The following is an 18,857-nucleotide window of genomic DNA, read 5'->3' on the forward strand; positions in this document are numbered from 1 at the left end:
TTGGCTGGCTATGGTAGAAAAAGCATACTTTTTAATCTGCATGCTCACAAAGGCTCAGCCCTTCATGTACTCAAGCAGACAGTAAATGCTAAGACTGGAGAGACAATGAAATTCAGAGCCGTGCTTGTAGCTCACATCTCTTACTGACTAACCACCCAGACACTTTCTCTTCTGTGTAGGTAGTGAGGCACTGAGTTCAGGATATCCCAAGTCCTCACACTGGAAGAAGTCATTGAAAAACTCAAATATAGTGTTTAACACAGTCAGTTTGCCACTTCTACTTTCACAGAAGGCTGGTGTTTACCTTATGGTAACTAGAGCTTTTTGAAATACCATTTTTATTATGTGAATCCCACAACTCACTCTTCATGAATACAGACAAAATCCTTCCAATTTCTGTGTTAGTGGCAGAGTTAAGGGCTTTGCACCAGTGAGAAGGGAGAAGGCACCAGGTTTCCTGTATGAAAGAAGGCATCTCAAAGAATTTAAGTATTTTTAATATAAGTAAATTTTTTAAATAGTGGTTTATTATAGGCAATCCTTCCTTTATTTCCACTATATGTATAGTTTTTTTGGGGTTTTATGGGGGGTTTTGGGGGTTTTTTTTGGAAAAAAAAATAGAGAGAAATAAATTTTCTGGGGAAAAACGAATTTCTTGCTGGTGTCTTCCTTACTGTCCAACCATTTGGATTATGCTGTGTAAGTAGCGCAAAACAGTAAATTTCTTCAGCTGAAATTCAATTAGTGCATATGAAATCAAATTTCCCTGAGGCAAAACTAGGCTAAGTAAATAGAACTCCTTTGCATGCACCTGTGTTTGGAATAGCTTGTCACGCTATGGGGATATGAGTGGCAAGACAGGCATTTTAATCTTCAGACTTGAGATTTCAATTCTAACAGACACTGTTGAGAGCAAGGCTTCCAGGGAGTCATGTTTTTGGTCTTTGCAGGATAATTCTTCTCCAAGTAGCAGAGCTAGTGGCTCATGGTGACTAGACAACTCCCTCCAGTGGGAGATTTATTGCATAAACTCTACTTGGAACTGTTCTAATGACTGTCTCTCCCGGGCAGCAAATGCATCACAAGCCATTAATGTCTTGCTTCCTTTTACCTTTTTACTATAAATCTGTCATCTTTTATATTTCTTAGAACAAAACTCTGTGAAGTACATTGCACTTTTCTTCAAGAAGCTGTGGTTTGGTTCCTGAGAAGGATACAGATCAAATAGTGCAAGAAATTAAAGTCAAGGATTACCTGCTACACCCAAGAAAGAATAAAGACTGCTTCCTGACCATTATTCCTTATATAAGAGCAACAATGGCACTGGAGCATGAAAATTGTGTTCTATATACGTTGTGACAGTGGGTTTAGCCTCTTCTAAAAGGGTAGCAGGAAATACATGCTGCTGCCTCCTTCAGAATGACACACGACTACAGATTTCCAGTTTCCATTCTTGTCAATTTTTATAATCTGTGTCTTGTTTCTCAGTTTGTGCCAGACGCTGGCCTGTAGGCCTCTAGCTGTAAAGAACAATATGTAATGCCAACAAAAAAAAGGTTTTGTAACACATGCAATGAGTATATTCTTGATCTTACATCTAGGTTCTCTGTAGGCTTCTGTACTGCTTCCAGTAGCTACTATTATGCATAGCATAATGATACATGCCTTATTTTAAATTTTGTTTTCTGAATTAAATTTCCTTATGACTAATCTAGTGAAACACTTCTGTATTTTTCTGCAGTGTCCTTCTACTTGTTCTGTGCCCTCTCTTAAGTATCGCAGTTGCCTCAATTACTGAATTAATGCTCTCGGATCTCTTTTTTTTCTTTTCTCAGGTAGAAACAGATTTTTGAAGGAAGACATTGTGTTTACATTTCCATGAATTATTGCATTTTCCCAAAGATAGAATAATCTTATAGAACATGCCCTCATTTTGCTGAGGGAGGAAAACTCTGTGTCACTGAAGTGGCACACTGAGCACTGGCTTTTCAGCTGGCACAGGAACTGCTGCTTTGCACTATATGTTCTGCTATACAATGCCATGATAAAATACGGTAATACGAGGTGAGATTGGGACAATTTCCCTCAAAAATTGCTTTAGAAGCTTGAGAAATAAAGCATAATATTTCTGTTTCTCATTTTCCCTAATCTAAACAAATAACTGAAGGATACACGCTGTGTTCTGTGTTGTGGAAAAAGTAAATGACATGCAAGCTTACTGGCCACAAGAGAAAATAAAACAAGCACAGACATCCTCCCAGAATTGTACAACTATCTCCACTTAAATAACTGAACTGAAATAACTGGATTATAAATTAGAATTCTTCTGTAGCCCTCCTCTTCTGTTCGGATAACATGTAAGATGGAAATCAAAGGAAATTCCTTTCAGCTGTGAGTCGAATGTACTGGCCTAGGGCTGTATGAGCATGCTAAAAGAGCTATGAAGAACATCTCACCGAAATATCTGTTTCAGTTAGCTTTGTATTAAGATACGTTTCTAACAAGACACCCATCAATGTTAGCACAAAGCAGATATATGGTTTTTATTCCCCTGTTACCACTGCATCTTAGGCAGCAGACATTCATACAGATTCTCCGCTTCCCAGGTTTTCCTCTAAAGAAGATTTTAAAAACATTGTGGGAAAAGACATGAACATGGTTGAGGCTCTGTTATTGCAGAAGGACATTGCCTAAATTCAGGGGTTGTTTCACTAGCATAGTAAGTGGGATTTGTTCTCACAGCAGTTCTGTCCAAGATCATTGCATACAAGGTGCTTTGAATACTGGGAACATAAGAACCAGGCCTGATGTGGGCACACCAAGGTTTTTGACGGATTTGATGCCTATGAGCTCTTACATCAAGAGTCTACTCTCATATAGTGCTCAGCAGAAGACTTAGATTTCTCTTTGCAGACTGAAAGTGTGGCTGTGGTGATAAAAACAGGACAGTGAGAAGTGAGAAGTTCTCATGCAGTTTTGACGCTAAGGAGATGCTGTCAAAGCTACTCACACTACACCTCTGTTGTAAGTTACTGTGGAAACCGAGGGCAAGGAAGGATACCTAACCTTGTCTTTGTGCAATGGAAGGCATAAGTTTAAAATCAATATGATTCCATTAACTCCCCTTTTTAATCTCGTAAAACATACATGTCAGTTAGAAACCAGTGAAACAACGTCTCATTTTCAAGTTCATACCTATGCAAAATTTGTTAGTTGCCATGAGGACTGCATTCCTTATAGCACATGATTCCCCCATCCTCCTTGGAGCTGAGGAGTTGCTGTTCTTGCCATGTCAATACAGCGGACTTCTCCCAGGGAAAACTGCTTGTGTCCACGCTGTCTCAATGAGGTCAGTTCTCATGGCAACCACACTTTATCTGCAGAAATGTGCACTGTTTTTGAACAGTTTCCCCTTCTGCGTAGAAATGATGTAAAATGCAAGGGAGCAGAAGAGCAAGAAAGAAAGCTAATTGACATGCAAGAAGCAAGCACTGCAACACTTCCTCACCTTTAATGCTGTTAGCTATTTTTTCACAAATTATTAGGCAGCCCAAAGTTTTACAATATGACACAAATGTTAAGAGCATTCCATTAGGGTTGCTCAGTGACATGCTCATAAAATAAATATTTTTTTAATACAGAAGTCAAGTTAACACAGGGTTATTTACTGTCAGATATGGCAGAAACCAACAGCCTGTATTGCTGTGTGCCTCAGGAGTTTATTTCAGTCACTTTCTCCCTACCTCCTTTTGCTCCCACCTTCTCCAGTTTGAGGAAGCTTGGCAGGAGGCTGGAAAAAGAGAGGAACTCCTTTTTTGGTGGGGAAAGCCAGAGTTCTCTGCTCCTGCTCTGCTCCAGCAGCCCCAATGATGCTTCTGACAGGAGGGGATTAGATGGCATGACGGCGGCTGTGACAGTGCTACGCCTGTAACACGGGAATTCTCTGCTGATGGTGTAAGGTTATGTTAAATCTCCTTTGTAGAACTAGCAGCGCATCTGCTTGGGATTTTTTGGTCCAGATTTTAAAACCTTTTGAATGGGAGAAAGACACCCCCTGTACTTTTAATGGCATTTTCACTCTCTTAAAAGGGAGCAAATACTTGCCTTCAGCATAATGAAAACAAACATTTACCTCGATTACAAAAACATCCTCAGTTTTGCCAGCCTAAGCATCTTATAACTTCTCAGACCATGAAGCAGAACTGCTGCCAGGAGAAAATCCTCCCCTACAGAGAACAGCGACTTACTCACTCAGAGGTTACTCACAGTGCTGATCTCGGTTGTGTGGCACAGCTCCATCTGAGTGAGCAGATCCAGCTCTAAAATGCCTTGTTCCCATACCTTATCTCAATTTCTATGCTTGTGACTTTTATTGATGCCTTAACTGATTACTCTCTGCCCTTCGTATGCTATTCCTAAACCGGTGTCAGGTACTGTAAGTCTACCAGCAAGATAAATCACAAAACCTATAATTAGAATATTAGTTAGTAAAACCTGTGAAGTACTACATTTATTTTAAATTATTACCTTCTTTGTTGTCATGGGAGTCACTGTAGATAGAAGCCAGGGTAAACAAGGTGAAAATGACAAAAGCCAGCAAGATGAAAGCTAATTCAAGGTTTGTGAAGGGCAGATCCATGAACTGCTACTGCTTTGCCTAGGAAAAAGTGTAAACATTTACTTGCCTGACTGGATGTGGAAAGGGACTGCTCTCAATAGAGTAGTTAAATCTTTACTCAGGAGGATACTAGATCCTGGTCAAACTGGTTAAGTAACTTCAGCGGTTAAGAAGGAAACAATACTGCTGGCTCATACAAGAATGTAAGCTCAACCTCTTTTTACTGAGGGCACAGTATGTGCTGTTGCTCTGGGGGACATTTATATCAGTTATTAAAGTAAAGCTGCACTTAACTGTATGTCCATATACTATATTTGGCATGTCTATGTATGTCTATATGCTATATTTATTTTGTATGTATTTGTGTACAATGCATTTAATAACAGGAATATGTTTGGACTCTGAGAGAGTAATAAAAAAAACACTTATTGAAACAGAAAGTATCTGTAATGATCTGTAGGATAGCATAGATTTTCTTTATAGAAAACTCCTAGGATATAAAGAAATCTACATCCTGTGTAGTGGAAAGTTTAAAACATATGAGAGGAAGCCTGAACATTACCACCAAATTGCTAATCAAATCCCAATAAATAGTCCAAGAATTCTGAAGTTAATGGAAATTGAAAGTGTTAAATTGCCCACAGGATTTAGCTCTAAAAAGCAGCCTCCCTGAAATCTTAAAACCAAGGAGTCCAATACATTTGTACAGAGTTTTGTGAAAGATCAGAAGCATATGTATAAAAAAACCCCAACTTGTAGTAAATAAAGGGAAGCCAGCACTTACTGATTGCCAAGGAATTGTCTATATATTCCATTGGAGTTTCTTCAAAATCATCCCAGTTCTATAAAATGGACTGAGTTAATTACTTGAAGCTGGAAGGATCTAACATAATGTGATTCCCTGATGCTTTTCAGTTGCTGCCTGGCTCGCAGCAGGCACAGTCCACATCAGGCCAGAGGGTGTGACAGTGGCAGGAAAAGGCACAGCTCAACAGGTTTTTTTCTTGTACCTGCCTACAGGATGCTGGTGATGTGCATGCAAACTGAAGCAACAGAGGTTGTAGCATTGCCATTGGGGCAGTCAAGACTGAAATTTGCACATTGTAAATCATGTTGAATTTTAAGCCCTAGTGAAATATTAACATGGTTGTAAACAAGACTAACAAGTATAAAAAAGAAACCCAGCTCAGTAAATATATCAGCAAGAATTTTGAAATTCAGATACATACTGATGTAAGCAATAATTATTAGAATGATACAGCTGTGTCACTGAGAACCAAACCTGTATAGATGCAATTTATATGAAAAAAGATCCTTTTGAAGGACCCTACAGATCATGTTGTGAGGATTTTGTTTTCTATAGAGTCTTGGTTTGAAAAATACAAATACCCTTTATATAAACTAAAGCATCAGTCACTTCTGATTGCATTAGCTACATGTTAATTAAAGGGGATTTCTAAATTTTATTTTTTAATATTCTGATAATTCTGTTATTTAAAAATATAAAATATTTTGATGTTGCTATTTCTGATCTTTTGTGTAGCGATCTAAGCAGGAATATTTCCGCACCAGGCAAAGGATGGATGCTTATGAAACCACATGTCAATACATAAAAAAATAGAATACGCAAAATAGAATCTCTCCTAAATTAGGAGAGTGTGGAGATGATTTGAACTTTGTCACAACCAGTGTGTCTTCTGCTGGATCATTTTTGCAACAAACATTTCATTAGTAGCTATTATAAATCTCTCTTTATGTTTTCTAAGAGTAAAAACACAGTTACACATATCACAGCTTCATTCCCTATACAGTGGATTAGTTACCCAAATAAACCAAAGAATCACATGCTCCAGTCAGAGGAACACTTTCACCTGTGTATCCATTGAAAAATATTTTATTGTCTGTATTTATACATTCTTGCTCTTTTCAACAGACAATATTTATGTATCTGCCTGAAGGTAAAAGTGAATTCAAAACTTACAGCTTTTCCTATAGACAGAGTTAAATTCTTCCACTATCCCTTATGTCAATAAAGCCACTGCATCATTCACATTCTGCTTCACTGATACAAATGAAGTTGTGTGCAGTTAAAGAAGGGGCCTGTTTCCTGAAAACAGCTTACAGTTGATGAGAATTTTTGTTATTTTGTATTGCTGGGTATATGTGTGTAGTATTTTCATTTATGTAAATGATTATTTTATCTATACTCTATTAAATATCAATCAAAAAACCTTAAACATTAGGCATAACAAGAAAAAATTAATCTGAACAGCCAGCAGTAAAAGAACTGGTGGTCGATAATGCTTTTGAAAGCTTCTAAGTCCTATTGAAAGTGTTGGAATATAAGCTACTTCACCATCTAGCTCATCAAATTTTTTTTCTTGTTGACAATATTGGCCAGTTTCTGGCTGCTATGCTTTTAAGCATGGATGCAAGAAGAGCCATCTAGTGCTGCTGAAGTATCACTATCATTAAACAGAAAGATAAACCATAAAGAGTAAAAAAATTTTTAAATTGTTAATTCTGAATATATGCTAAATATATGTCTAAATTAAGACAATACTTTTATGAGGAAAAATATGCAGTGATCAGAATAAAATTGTAAAAGTATTTGATATTAAAAATCACAGACGTTTATAATTATTAGATTGCCATGTTTATCTATTTGTACATTGTCCATTGTACACTGAGAAAACACCGCATCCTTCTTCCTGGTTTGATGGAGACATATTCAATGCAAATCAGAGTCCTCTGTCTGTGTCCTGCCCTTGTAACAAACAGAGAAAGTATGCAATATTTTTTAAAAATAGAAGATTTGTGCCCCATGTAGAAATCTTATTATTACTTTGAGAAGGCTTTACAAGCAGATACAAATTCTGTCTAGGTATCTACAATGAAACTAAAGAACATAGGGGTTTACCCCCTCCCATTTGTCTGTACTGTGGATGAGAAATTCACATAATCTTTTTTGAGTACTTGAAACTACGAAACAAACTTGAATTGAAGGCTAAAATTCATGAGACATTCAATTCCATATGTTTATGTTTCATTTGATCCAGGTAACTTTATGCAAGGCTAACATAAAAAGAATTACTTACTAACCCTTTATTTTTGTGGTAAGAGGTTAATTTGTTTGATACAAATCTCTGAGTGCCTAAGCCAGTCTAATGAGAGCCAGGAAACAAGTCCATGAGGGTTTCCTACCCATGCTTGTTACCATGTTTTGCCATGGAAAACAGGAATGCCTCAATAGTCTCAGGAAAATCTGACAGTTAAACAGAACTATTAAGAATGGACACAAAAGCAAACTCTTTATTCAGCATCATCATATGACAGGGTATCTTCTTAGCAACACTGGAGGTGCAAAATGACTGGGAAGGTGTTAATAAGTAAACTCTCTTTCCCATGGGCGTCTAGTATGCCACCAGTTTACCTGGAAAACTGTAGGAACTCTCTTCTCACCCCCATAGGATGCATTTTCTTCTGCCAATGTTACAGGGGCTATTTAGTATAAAGGTTATGTGAAAGCTTCACACTGCCTTGGAGGCTGGCAAGTCTACTGTATTTTTTCAGGTGCGGCAGACCTTTGTTTTGGGAAAATGCCTTTTAAAAAATACCAGTATGTCAAAAATAGCTGGAAACAAAACATGCCTTTTGAATACACATAACCTTTCAAAACATGGGTTGTTCACTAAGTTTTTAATACTATTCTCCATCAATAAAAGCATATTGTTGTGAGGTGGCTAGAAACAAGAAAAAGCAGAATGTGCAGTTGTGGAAAGAGATGTGGTGGTCCCAAATAAAAACGAAGGTTGATACTCTTGTAGAGAAATCAGATTAGCCCTCACCATGTTTATCTATTTGCAGGCATACAATTAAAATACTGTAAAATCTCCCAGAGATACAACTGCTGACATTTTACTGGAAACTGATGAAACCCCAGATCTTTATGATGAATTCTGATAGCTTTGGAATCAGAATAACTTGGAAAAATACAGGGAAGGTCAAGAATATTTTTGAAGTGCTGTTAAAAGTTTTACTGTAAATATACCCATAGAAACACTGTAAACCCAGATGGGACTTACAGAATATTTGGGTTTGCCACAAAAAAATGATATATCTCATGATTTATCAGTTTACTAGGTGGTTTACTAGAGTCAGCACCAGAGATGATATTCAATGGTTTTGTAATTTTTCTCTGTCTTTCAATTAAATGTGTATGAAAATAGTTCAATGACCAGTTTCTGTGGACTTTTGTTTTCTAGCTGAAATTCTGGCCCCACTGGGATCTATAGAAAACTGATCCATTACACTGGTGTGGCTTGGATTTCACTAACTCTGTAAAAAGTTCCTCCACAAATATGTTGACTTGTGTGGGATGACTCAGAAAATAAGGAACTAATTGTTCGATTGAAATGTATGTATTATGACCCTAGAAAAGATAAGAGAAAAATGTGGGACTGAGAAGAAATGAAAAATCCAGCATTTCTTCAAGCAGATCTTTCTCCAAGGAGAGCTTTTAACTTAAGAGGTTAGAAAAAGCCAGAATGGAGATTAGAATAAGAACCCAGCAGAACTGGACAGAATTAAATCCAAAATTTGAAAGTTTTAATTTTTAAAATTTATTTATTTATTTATTTAATCTATACACTTTTTTCCTAGTCTAGGTTGCTTATTGTCAACAAAAAAAAATATTCTTTTTTTATAGAAATGGTAAAGTAAAATTGTAAGAAAAAATTAATACAGGACAGATAGAAAATATAAAGCAAACATATTCTACATACCTACATACCAGTTCCTGTCACTGGAAAGAATGCTGCCAGTGAAGTGGAAATATCCTTTATGATATTGCTTTTATTTAGTATATGTTTTCACTGTTTTTGCAAGGTACCTCCTTATATGCTGACACTGCTGTCACAGCTGCTGGTGATCACTTCTGAAACTGAACTGTGGACATGGCACTGTATATAGTACACTTGGACCCAAAAACTTTCAGAAAAAAAAGAGGAAAACCATTATCTGAACTTTCTGCTTTAATTAAAATCCAGCTTTGCAACTGACAGAAATAATTTGATCTCATAAAAATGGTTTACCAGACCAAATAAAGCATGAGTCAAAAAGTGACTTATGAAAGTGACTTTGTGACTTTGTGTCTACAGCTCCAATCCATTTATTGTTCCTATTGCTGACAACATGAGGTACCTACTTTACACAAGCCAAGCTAGGCAAATATGGGCTTTGTATGATATTAATTTTTTTTTCATTGGTCTCAGTCAAATTTCTACTTGTTTTCATTTCTTCATCCATTACATAATAAAATTATGCCACACTGCCATTTCTTGAGAAAGATTTATCATGTGAATGTGACCTTCTTTGTTTTAAAGTAACAAACATATTAATGAGATAATAATATTCATACATCTAATATATTTCTTTTATATAAACCAGTCCTTCAATTTTTATAACTAAAAAAAGAGTAATGAATCAAGCAACATGTTAAAAGAAGTGTTCACACACTGGAGTGAATAGATACAAGGAAGATTCTACGAATATGGTTTTTGAAGCACCACTGCTAAAGGCATTAAATGATTTGTTAGTTGTTACTGTTTTTCTATCCTTTGCTGCTTTTAACTATCATTCAGGTCTAAATATTGAAAACCTAACTTCTATGCTATGTTATTATTTCTTGTAAATTGGCATAATTTGCTAACTTAAAGCTGCTGAGATTTGGACGAGCTGCTTCTTCAGTGATTTATGACTTGATGAGGTATGTGCTGTGGGAATAAAGGAGTTAATTTATTTAAATCTCCTCGATAATTTATGCAGCATGTGTATGTTCCTGCTCATTAGCTCAAGAGTAAACTGAAACTGAAAAAAATTACGTCAAATACAGTGAAAAAGGTAAGAGAAGGGCTGTGGAAGAAACAGAAGTACCAGTAGAAAAAAAGTTGCCAAAGGAATAAATGACAACATGTATAGTGTGTGTATATCAGAGGCAATACAGCCTTTGGACTTATGTATCTGTAGCTTCCTAGTTATCTCAATATATCCCAAGTTCGTAGTGGGCGTGTTCTAGACTCTTGTTTGCTGAATCTGCTCATTCTATTTCCTTAGCTTGTGTTTTAATCTTATCAAAGTATAATTTAAACCATGCATGTAAACTGTGAAAAGTGCAGTAAGGTATAACTTTATTATGGTATACTGAAAAATAGCTAGTTCCATCTAAGGTAAGACATTTGCTTCCTTCACAGGATCTATCTTTAGTAACAGCTATGTAAAAAATGTGAAATTATAAAGATTAACTTAAGCTTTATCCCTAGGCTTTGCTGCTCCTATGGTTAATGATTGAGGAAAGCTCAACTGAGAGCATACATCCTTCTTTGTTATCTCAGTAAAGAAGTGAGCCAACAATGTTAGTGAGTCAGCAAAGCACATAAAATGGCTCTTGATAAATAATAATAAAAATGTATTGCTATAATGCTGTTACAAAAATGTTGAAGTTTCTCTGAGTCTGCCCTTTTCTTACTTATGTTTGCAGCTAAACTATGTTCAGTTCAGGGGTGATTTCTCTTTGTAGAAATTGCCAGTGACAGATAATTTTTCTATCTACCCTTGTTTAGCATTTTTTGTTGTGTTGATTTGTTGGGTTTTTTTGATTTGTTGTTTTTATTTTGTTTGTTTTGTTCTCTGGATGTTATGTCCAATGTCTTTAATATTAATATACCTATATGCCTTTAACTTTGCTGTCCATATGTTGTTCCATGTTTTTACCTACCTAAGCAACTGGTACAGATTAAAAGGTGAAAGATCCTGCTGTATTTTGTATTTATTTCTGTGATATTTATGACTTCATAACAGCAGTCGAGTGAAATTTTGATTTGAACATTGAATCTAATACTGTTGATTTACAGGTACAATTCTAGATAGAGTGATTATTTTTATTATTTTTTGTTAATAAAGCTTGAAATCCTCATAGGTCAGAATGCAGATGAGTTCAATGTAAAACTTGATTACTTTTCTTCTGCCTCATATGGCATTCAGCTGTACATGTAATGCTAAGCATACCTTTATAATTTTTTCATAATTCTTGAGGACATTTTATGTGCAAGAATATAATTATAAATAATTGATAGGTATTCTATTACAAAGGAAAGACATATTCACTGTGAAATGTGAATGTGTAGCAAAACTTTTAAAGTGGGAGCAGAGCTTCCCTTTAGCCAATATAGGCTTGAAATTGTTGGGATTTTAGACATTTGAAAAAAAAAAAGATTTGTCAAAATGGAATTTTCCGTATCCCAATGACAATCACATATTACATAAAATTTGGATGAACGTGCAGGCAGAACAACCCTAAATCACCCCCAATATTCAGAAAATACACCCAAGACCTTCAAATAAATCACAGCAGTGAGATTCTTCCTTTTATGCAAGGCAAGAGCAGAATCAGCACACCAACTCCAAAGTCTTATGAGTATCCTGTCATCCCATTTCAAGCTCAGCCCTTTAGATGGGAAGGAAACTTTCTCCTGGTAGTCACAGGGAACCTTTCAGTACCAGCACATGCAAGAGGTACTTGCATATGCAGAGGATGGATCAGCTCAGTCCACCTCAGCCAGGAGAGTGCAGCCCATCCCTGTGCCTGTTGTGCCAGAGCACCTCGAGGTAAACCAGCTGCCAAATGGAGATTGTCATTGCAGCCTGAGATGTTCAGCTGGTTTTACCCCAGGATGTATCAGCCTGCCAAGCTCTGCAACAAAATATCTGTGAAGGGGGAAGAGAAGTCTTTGACCTCTGTAACAAATAAAATTGCAATATTGTAATAGTATATGTTCTAACATAAGTGACTGGTTTGACTGTTACATTGTGTGCTGTTTCCAGTAGTGTGTTTTGGAGTTTATTGAATCTGTATGGAGTGATAATTGCAAAAATATGTATACCAAATATCCTTTCCTTTAAAATGATATGAACTAAATAACAGGCAGAAGAGATCTCTTTCAGGGAAACTACCTTTCAAACTTAACTAGGCTTAATTGGTCAGAATTTTCCCAACTGTTTGTTTTTGGAGTTTTCAATGGGGTTTTTTTGTTGTTGTTGTTGTTGGTTTTTTTTGTTTTGTTTTTGTTTTTGTTTTGTGGGGTTTTTTTATTTGGTTTTGGTTTTGTTTGTGGTTTTTTGTTTGTTTGTTTTTGTTTGTTTTTTTTTTTCGGGCACTAGCAATAGGGATATATAAGTATTTTATTTAATCAAAAAAAAGTAACTTTATAATAAGTGAACTATCAGGAAAGAAAGAATTCAAAATGTTCATCAAAATGTTCATCAAAATGCGATATTTTCTTTTCATTCAGAATCTAAACTTAAATAGGAAACAGAAAGTAGTTAAAAATGTTTTTAAAAATTCTTGTTTTAATCTTGCTTCTCTTTCCCTTTTTACCAGCAATTAGAAACCCTCTCTGCCTCTGTGTGGATGGCTATATTTCAGGAAAGGTTCCTAATGATTCAGTCAGCCTTTCTAAGAGAAGCCTGGTGATTTTTAATAAGCTAAGTATAAATTGTGGGATGCAGGAAATACCAAAAACTGAAAACCATCAATTTTCCAATTGTGATATTTAGCATTGTTGAAGTATCCTCTTTCCAGTGTCCATTTCTTTGGTTCAGCATTTTTAGAGTGTATATATCACCCTTATCACACTACATTAGTCATGTGCTTTCCATTAAGCAGCAGGACTGTAGTTTGTCCTCTGCCCCTCCCTTGATTAGAGGTGAATTGCGTGTGCAACAGAGGGTGGGTAGGGCTTTGGTTTGTTCCTTTTCTCTGTAGACACATTGTTACACATTTCTCTTTAGAAAACTTATATTAGATAAATGATTCTAAATTGCTTCTTGGGAAAAAGTTGATAAGATTATAGTAGTACGTGTGATCTCTTGGACTACATTAAGTAGAGACACAAAAACAAAAACATTGCAGTTGCGTAAAGACAGCTTTCTGAATTTCCTTCAAGACCCTATATGCTGGGATTTTTTGATTTTTATTTTTTTTTTTTTGATATATAGAGAACTGAGACCACAGTCAAATACAGATCTTATCTGTGATATATTAGAAGACATAAAGATGAACGACATAATTTCCATTCCAGGTCACTGCTAATAGTTCAATCCTTTCAATATAAAAGTTAACAAATATAAAATTATGACCTCATTTTGCAGTGTAAGACACTTCTAGCTTAGGTTGTAGGAAAAAAGGTTGTGGGGAGATGGAGAGTTGGCCTTACCTCCCAGGCAACTAGCAAGAGGCTAAGGGAAAATGGCTTCAAGTTGCACCAGGGGAGGTTCAACTAGATTATTAGGAAAAATTTCTTCACAGAAAGAGGGGTTAAGCATTGGAACAGGCTGCCCAGGGAAGTGGTGGAGTCAGCATCTCTGGAGTGTTCAAAAAAACAAGTAGATGTGGCACTTTGTGATATGGTTTAGCGGCCATGGTGGTATTTTGTCAAAGGCTGCACTTGATGATTTTGAAGGTCTTTTCCAAACTTAATGATTCTAAGAATCTGTGAATAAGAAGCATATAGGAAGCATGACTCCCTTTCCAATAAACAATTTTTTTCAGCCTAATTCATCTGGATATGCAGTTGTGTAGGCTGCACTATCAACAGATAACATCTTTACTTTGCAAAATCAGGTGGCTTCCTACTTACTGACATGACTAGGAAGGTTATATTTCATTTTCCATGACCAGACTGTGGGGGCTCGTTTCGCCTGTGTAGTGGTTTCCTGTTTAAAGCCACAGTTAGAATGAAGTTAGGACTTGGTAACAGCAAGGTGAACTTGGGTTCCTTTTTTCCTTTCTCTGTTTTCTCATGGTTGTCTAGAATTTGATTTTTTTCTTACTACGATTTGAAACTAAAAACACTTCACAGCAAAAAGAAAACTGTGCAAGTATTTAACCCCGGCAACACTTCTCTAAGAGACCCACAGTCCAGTAACACCTGTATACAGTGCTGGGCAATCTGGAGTCTACCAACCTCTAACTCCCAATTCCTCTATTACAGTTGATTGGGTATCAGGCTAAAGCACTAAGCTGGCCTTTCAAATATCCTTATATGCTTCCACTGATGAAATGAAAAGAACTAAAATTTAGTTTTCTCTTCAGTTAAGTATGTCAAGTGTGAATGAAGCTCTGTTTCCGTGACTTAAATTATTTTAATGCACCCAAGGAGAATTTCTGGAAATAATTAGGACTTGAATAACAAATAATGGGATATGCTTGCTGATTTGATCTTACAGTCTCACATATGTTTTTTCAGTTGAATCCCTCTTTTTACAAAACTTCGTTACATCTGTCAATACAGATTGTTGATATTTTACAACTAACTCTAGTTTTGTAAAAGCGTAAAGACGATATTTTGGAAACTCATTTTATGCCTTGTACCATTTGGACTCTGTAGATGTTGCCCTTTTGACTATTTTAATGGTGCCATTTTTCTGGTAAATGAGTATGAAGGAGGCAAAATGATTTATCTGCTTCTCTGGGTGCTTAAAATATACAAAGATACGAATTCACATGCAGGATTGTCTACTCTCCTTCATTTACTTCTATTGTCCTAGGAACAGCAAGTAAAGTAATAGTTGACATAAACATACACTTTATAATTTTCTCAGAATGCTAAAGAATCTGTAATTATTGGTATAACCCAGTCTTGTGTTTCTATATGTATTTTGGTATCTCAAAAGAAGGTAGGTCTGTCATTTCTGCCAACTGAATGTTTTAAAAGTTCCCTCCTACGTGTTCAACAACTAGTCTGTGGTGTTTAAATACAAATATATCGTATTTGTTTTTAAGGAGTTTGGGACAGTCTATCAATTTGGGCTTCCTTGCTCTCCACTCAGCCTCTCAAGACAAGTATGTACATTGAAATCAGTGAAGTAAAAATAGAAACAGCACTCAATTATTTTCGTATTCCAGTTTCTCTCTCTTGTCTCTTTATAATTCATGTAATCTATTGTGACCAAAATGCTTAGACCTTCCTGGACTGAAACTTTGCAGCCATAAGAAACTTGACTGAGATAGCTGGGGCTTCAGATTGGCTCCAGTTTTTAGTTTGCCGCTGAATCTCAGATGACAAATTTATTCGGAGTTGGCTGCCTGCTTTTGTATCCCACTGAGCAGATCCTACATAGCATTTACAAAAATATGTAACTGGTGATGTGTTTGTAGAAAAATTACTACAGCCAAGTACACTTCCAAGTTATTTTTTAGAAATATCTGCTTCAATTTATAGATAATTCTGTGTGCAGTCAAAATTTTTGAGCTATTACTGTAGAAAATAATACCAAATAAGCTAAAAAAGAAGTGGTAGTAGGATACATATATTGCAGGAATAAGCCCTTTTATAATTCTATTTTGAGAAATATCTATCTGGAACTGATAAAAAGTATTCTTTTCCTTGAAGACAGCATAGTCTAAATGTTAACTCATTCGAGGGACGCAAATCAATAATGACAAGATGTAAGAATATTAATATTTCATGCAGCCAGCTATTGGATTTTGGTGTTATTCTGGGAATGCAAAGCTTCTCGACATTGATTCGAGTTCCTCTGAACTATCAGTACGCATCTCTTCAGTTTGGCATTTATGCTGATAGTTTAGAGTTTATAACATATACAGTACCTACAATTGCAAATGATCAAACCAAAGTAGAAAGGGATAATAAACTTTGTATTCCCACAGTACTGACATACTCTAATCAGCTGAAAGGGCAGCATATATTCAAGTAACCTTCTGCCTTCAGTATGTAATTTCCATTTTTTAATTAGTTTACATTTCAGGCAGTGGATGAAATTTGGGGTTGTAGCTGTCTACTAGACATCTAGTTTTGTTCCTTGGTTTTGACCTCTGAGAGGAGAAAGTGAGGAATACTAGGAGAAATATTTATTCAGGAGCTCAAGTTTCCTAATGCCCACAGACCTTAGTGATTTTGTTTTCCCTAATCTTTACTTAGGGAATTAAATTAATTCAAACCAACATGGCAGTTTTTTCTATTTGAATGAAAAGAGACAATGGCATTCTAATTATTTTTAAAGGAAAAGAGACAATTTGGTATTGATCAAAAGATGTATTCATCAAAAACTTAGCAGAAATAATTCTGGTAAGTGCATGAAAGGAGAATTGAGTTGAAATAGAAGCAGTTGTTTAAGAACTCCCTCTATACCTAAGTACTTTGGAAAAATTCTAAACAAAGATGTAATTTATAAACCTTCATGAGTTCAATTTTATATATTTATTAGAACATTCGTGTTATTGATAACAGACTACTTTAATTTATAACCTCCTGACTTTTTAGTTACTGGATTATAATTTAATAAAGGTTTAGAACTGTTCTCATAATTCTCATAAAAATCTATGTTTATGGGAACAGTCATATGTCATTGCACTTATTTTTCTTCTTAACTTCCAAACCTGTTACCAGTGTACACACCCCCAACTTCCAGAGAACAATCCTCTTGACATTCCCTGACTGCTTAGTGAAGCATTTGCACTCATTAACTAATCATCCAGTCTAAGGTTTGAGCTATTACAAACTAAGTCTGCTTTAGAACAGATCTGAATTCAGTACAATATCACAAGAGGGAGCCCTTGTCAACACCAAAAATTCAGTACGTGGTTTTGCAGAGCTACATGAATCACTTTGCAAGAAAAATGTAGGTTCTGTGTACAGGCAATAAAAGTAGTATTATTAATCGAATTTTATTGAGGAACTCAGGTAGAGCCTTCATTCTGGGAAAATATAGTAAGAGCCCTCATAAGAGATTCAAAACACTGTGTGAAGATTGCCTATATGTTATTAACTTGTCACTGATCATTGTTTTTTAAGTTAAAATGAGTGCAGAGGTCTGTGCATTATGGGAATAATTAAAAATGAAAAAAATAATAGTAAAACAGATCCACTTGTGTAAACTAGGCTGCTTTGTGCTATTTGTGTCTTTTATTCTTTCACAGTACAAAAACACAGGTAACTTCTTAATTCCTTTGGGAATCGAGGTGAAGAAAGTAATGCAGATGTGGAATAACTGTGGGAACTCCATGTTGTTCCATCAACATTCCTTAAGGAGTTATAGATTCCTTGCATTTTGTCAGAAGTTTTGAGAAATATAAGGCCCAGAAAATCTTAAAATTGCATCAGCAAATTATTTCCATAATGTCTCAGCAATGAATAATTTCCTTCAACCCTAGGAAATATTTATGTATTCTGGATTCAGACTTGAGCACCAATATGAGAGCTGAGATTGTGATCTGACTCTGATCTTGTCATGATGACACTTTTGGCTTACAAAAGATGGCTGGTCCACAAGGGTTTATATCCTATTTGGAATTCATTTATTTGGAGTGATGCATCAGAGAGACAAAAAAGAAGAGTGATGTTTTACATATTAAATCTGTTCTGAGCATGCATTTTACCCAATTTCAATATTCTTTGGAATCAGTTCTTGTAGAATATATGCAAGGATGTAATAAAACTCTGACAGTTGAGCTATTTGTAGGTTACTAAATCAAATGAGGTCTGAGGCAGTGAGAGGTATACATAGAAAATTAACCCTTTATGGGATGATAATTCTGAGGTTCTTTCTTTCATCAGCAACTGTATTATACAAATGAATTTTAAAAAGAGACCACCTACTGAGGAGTAGAATTTGTATCTGGAGCAGTATTTCAAAATCATAAAAGCCAAATCATGTCCCCCCCCTCCCCATTTCTCAGTCTTCCTAATAAAAACAGGAGGGAATTACAATCATACTTAACTTTCTTAATTATTATTATTATAAGTGTAAATATTTTGAAATTAAAAGTATTGTCCTGTCAAGTGTTCATTTTGCTTTTTTGGAAACAGTTGAACTTGACTTCCATTGAACTAATTTATGGAACATATGTAATGTGAAACATTTTAGAAGAGAGGATTCTACTAAGTGTTCTTGCTGAGATAGGTATCCTTAGAACTACATAGCTGAGAAAGGCGTGACCTTAAATTTTCTCAAATCTCCATATGTGAGGAATGATGTGAACTTTTGTATATATATATATGACAAATAACCTATTGCAACTACCTGACAGAAAACATTGCAAATATTTTTAGATAGCAAGAGACATGAGACTAGAGTATTATCACTGATTTTTTTCAGAGATTTTTACTTTTATTCTTGTGAAAATTCAATATTACCCTCTTGTCAGTTGCAAACTGTCAAT

At 35.6% G+C, this 18,857-nt stretch overlaps 2 long non-coding RNA genes across 7 annotated transcripts in view; one reads left to right on the forward strand and one right to left on the reverse strand.

The window, feature by feature from the left end:
* The window catches only part of LOC127472009 (uncharacterized), a 26,862-nt gene extending 20,425 nt beyond the window's left edge, over positions 1–6,437 (reverse strand). For 2 of the 6 annotated variants that reach the window (XR_007904839.1, XR_007904842.1), the window contains exon 1: positions 5,403–5,850. This is a non-coding gene — a long non-coding RNA (uncharacterized LOC127472009). The other 4 variants (XR_007904843.1, XR_007904838.1, XR_007904840.1 and 1 more) reach the window with 4 other exon arrangements.
* Positions 4,621–9,985, forward strand: LOC127472010 (uncharacterized). The gene is made up of 3 exons (XR_007904844.1): positions 4,621–4,821; positions 8,884–8,933; positions 9,506–9,985. It is a non-coding gene; the product is annotated as an uncharacterized LOC127472010 (long non-coding RNA).
* The last annotated feature ends 8,872 nt before the right edge of the window (positions 9,986–18,857 follow it).

The sequence above is a fragment of the Manacus candei genome, unplaced genomic scaffold (assembly GCF_025592945.1).
Source record: "Manacus candei isolate 608988 ecotype Guabito, Panama unplaced genomic scaffold, ASM2559294v1 h1tg000028l, whole genome shotgun sequence".
Taxonomy (NCBI): Eukaryota; Metazoa; Chordata; class Aves; order Passeriformes; family Pipridae; genus Manacus; species Manacus candei.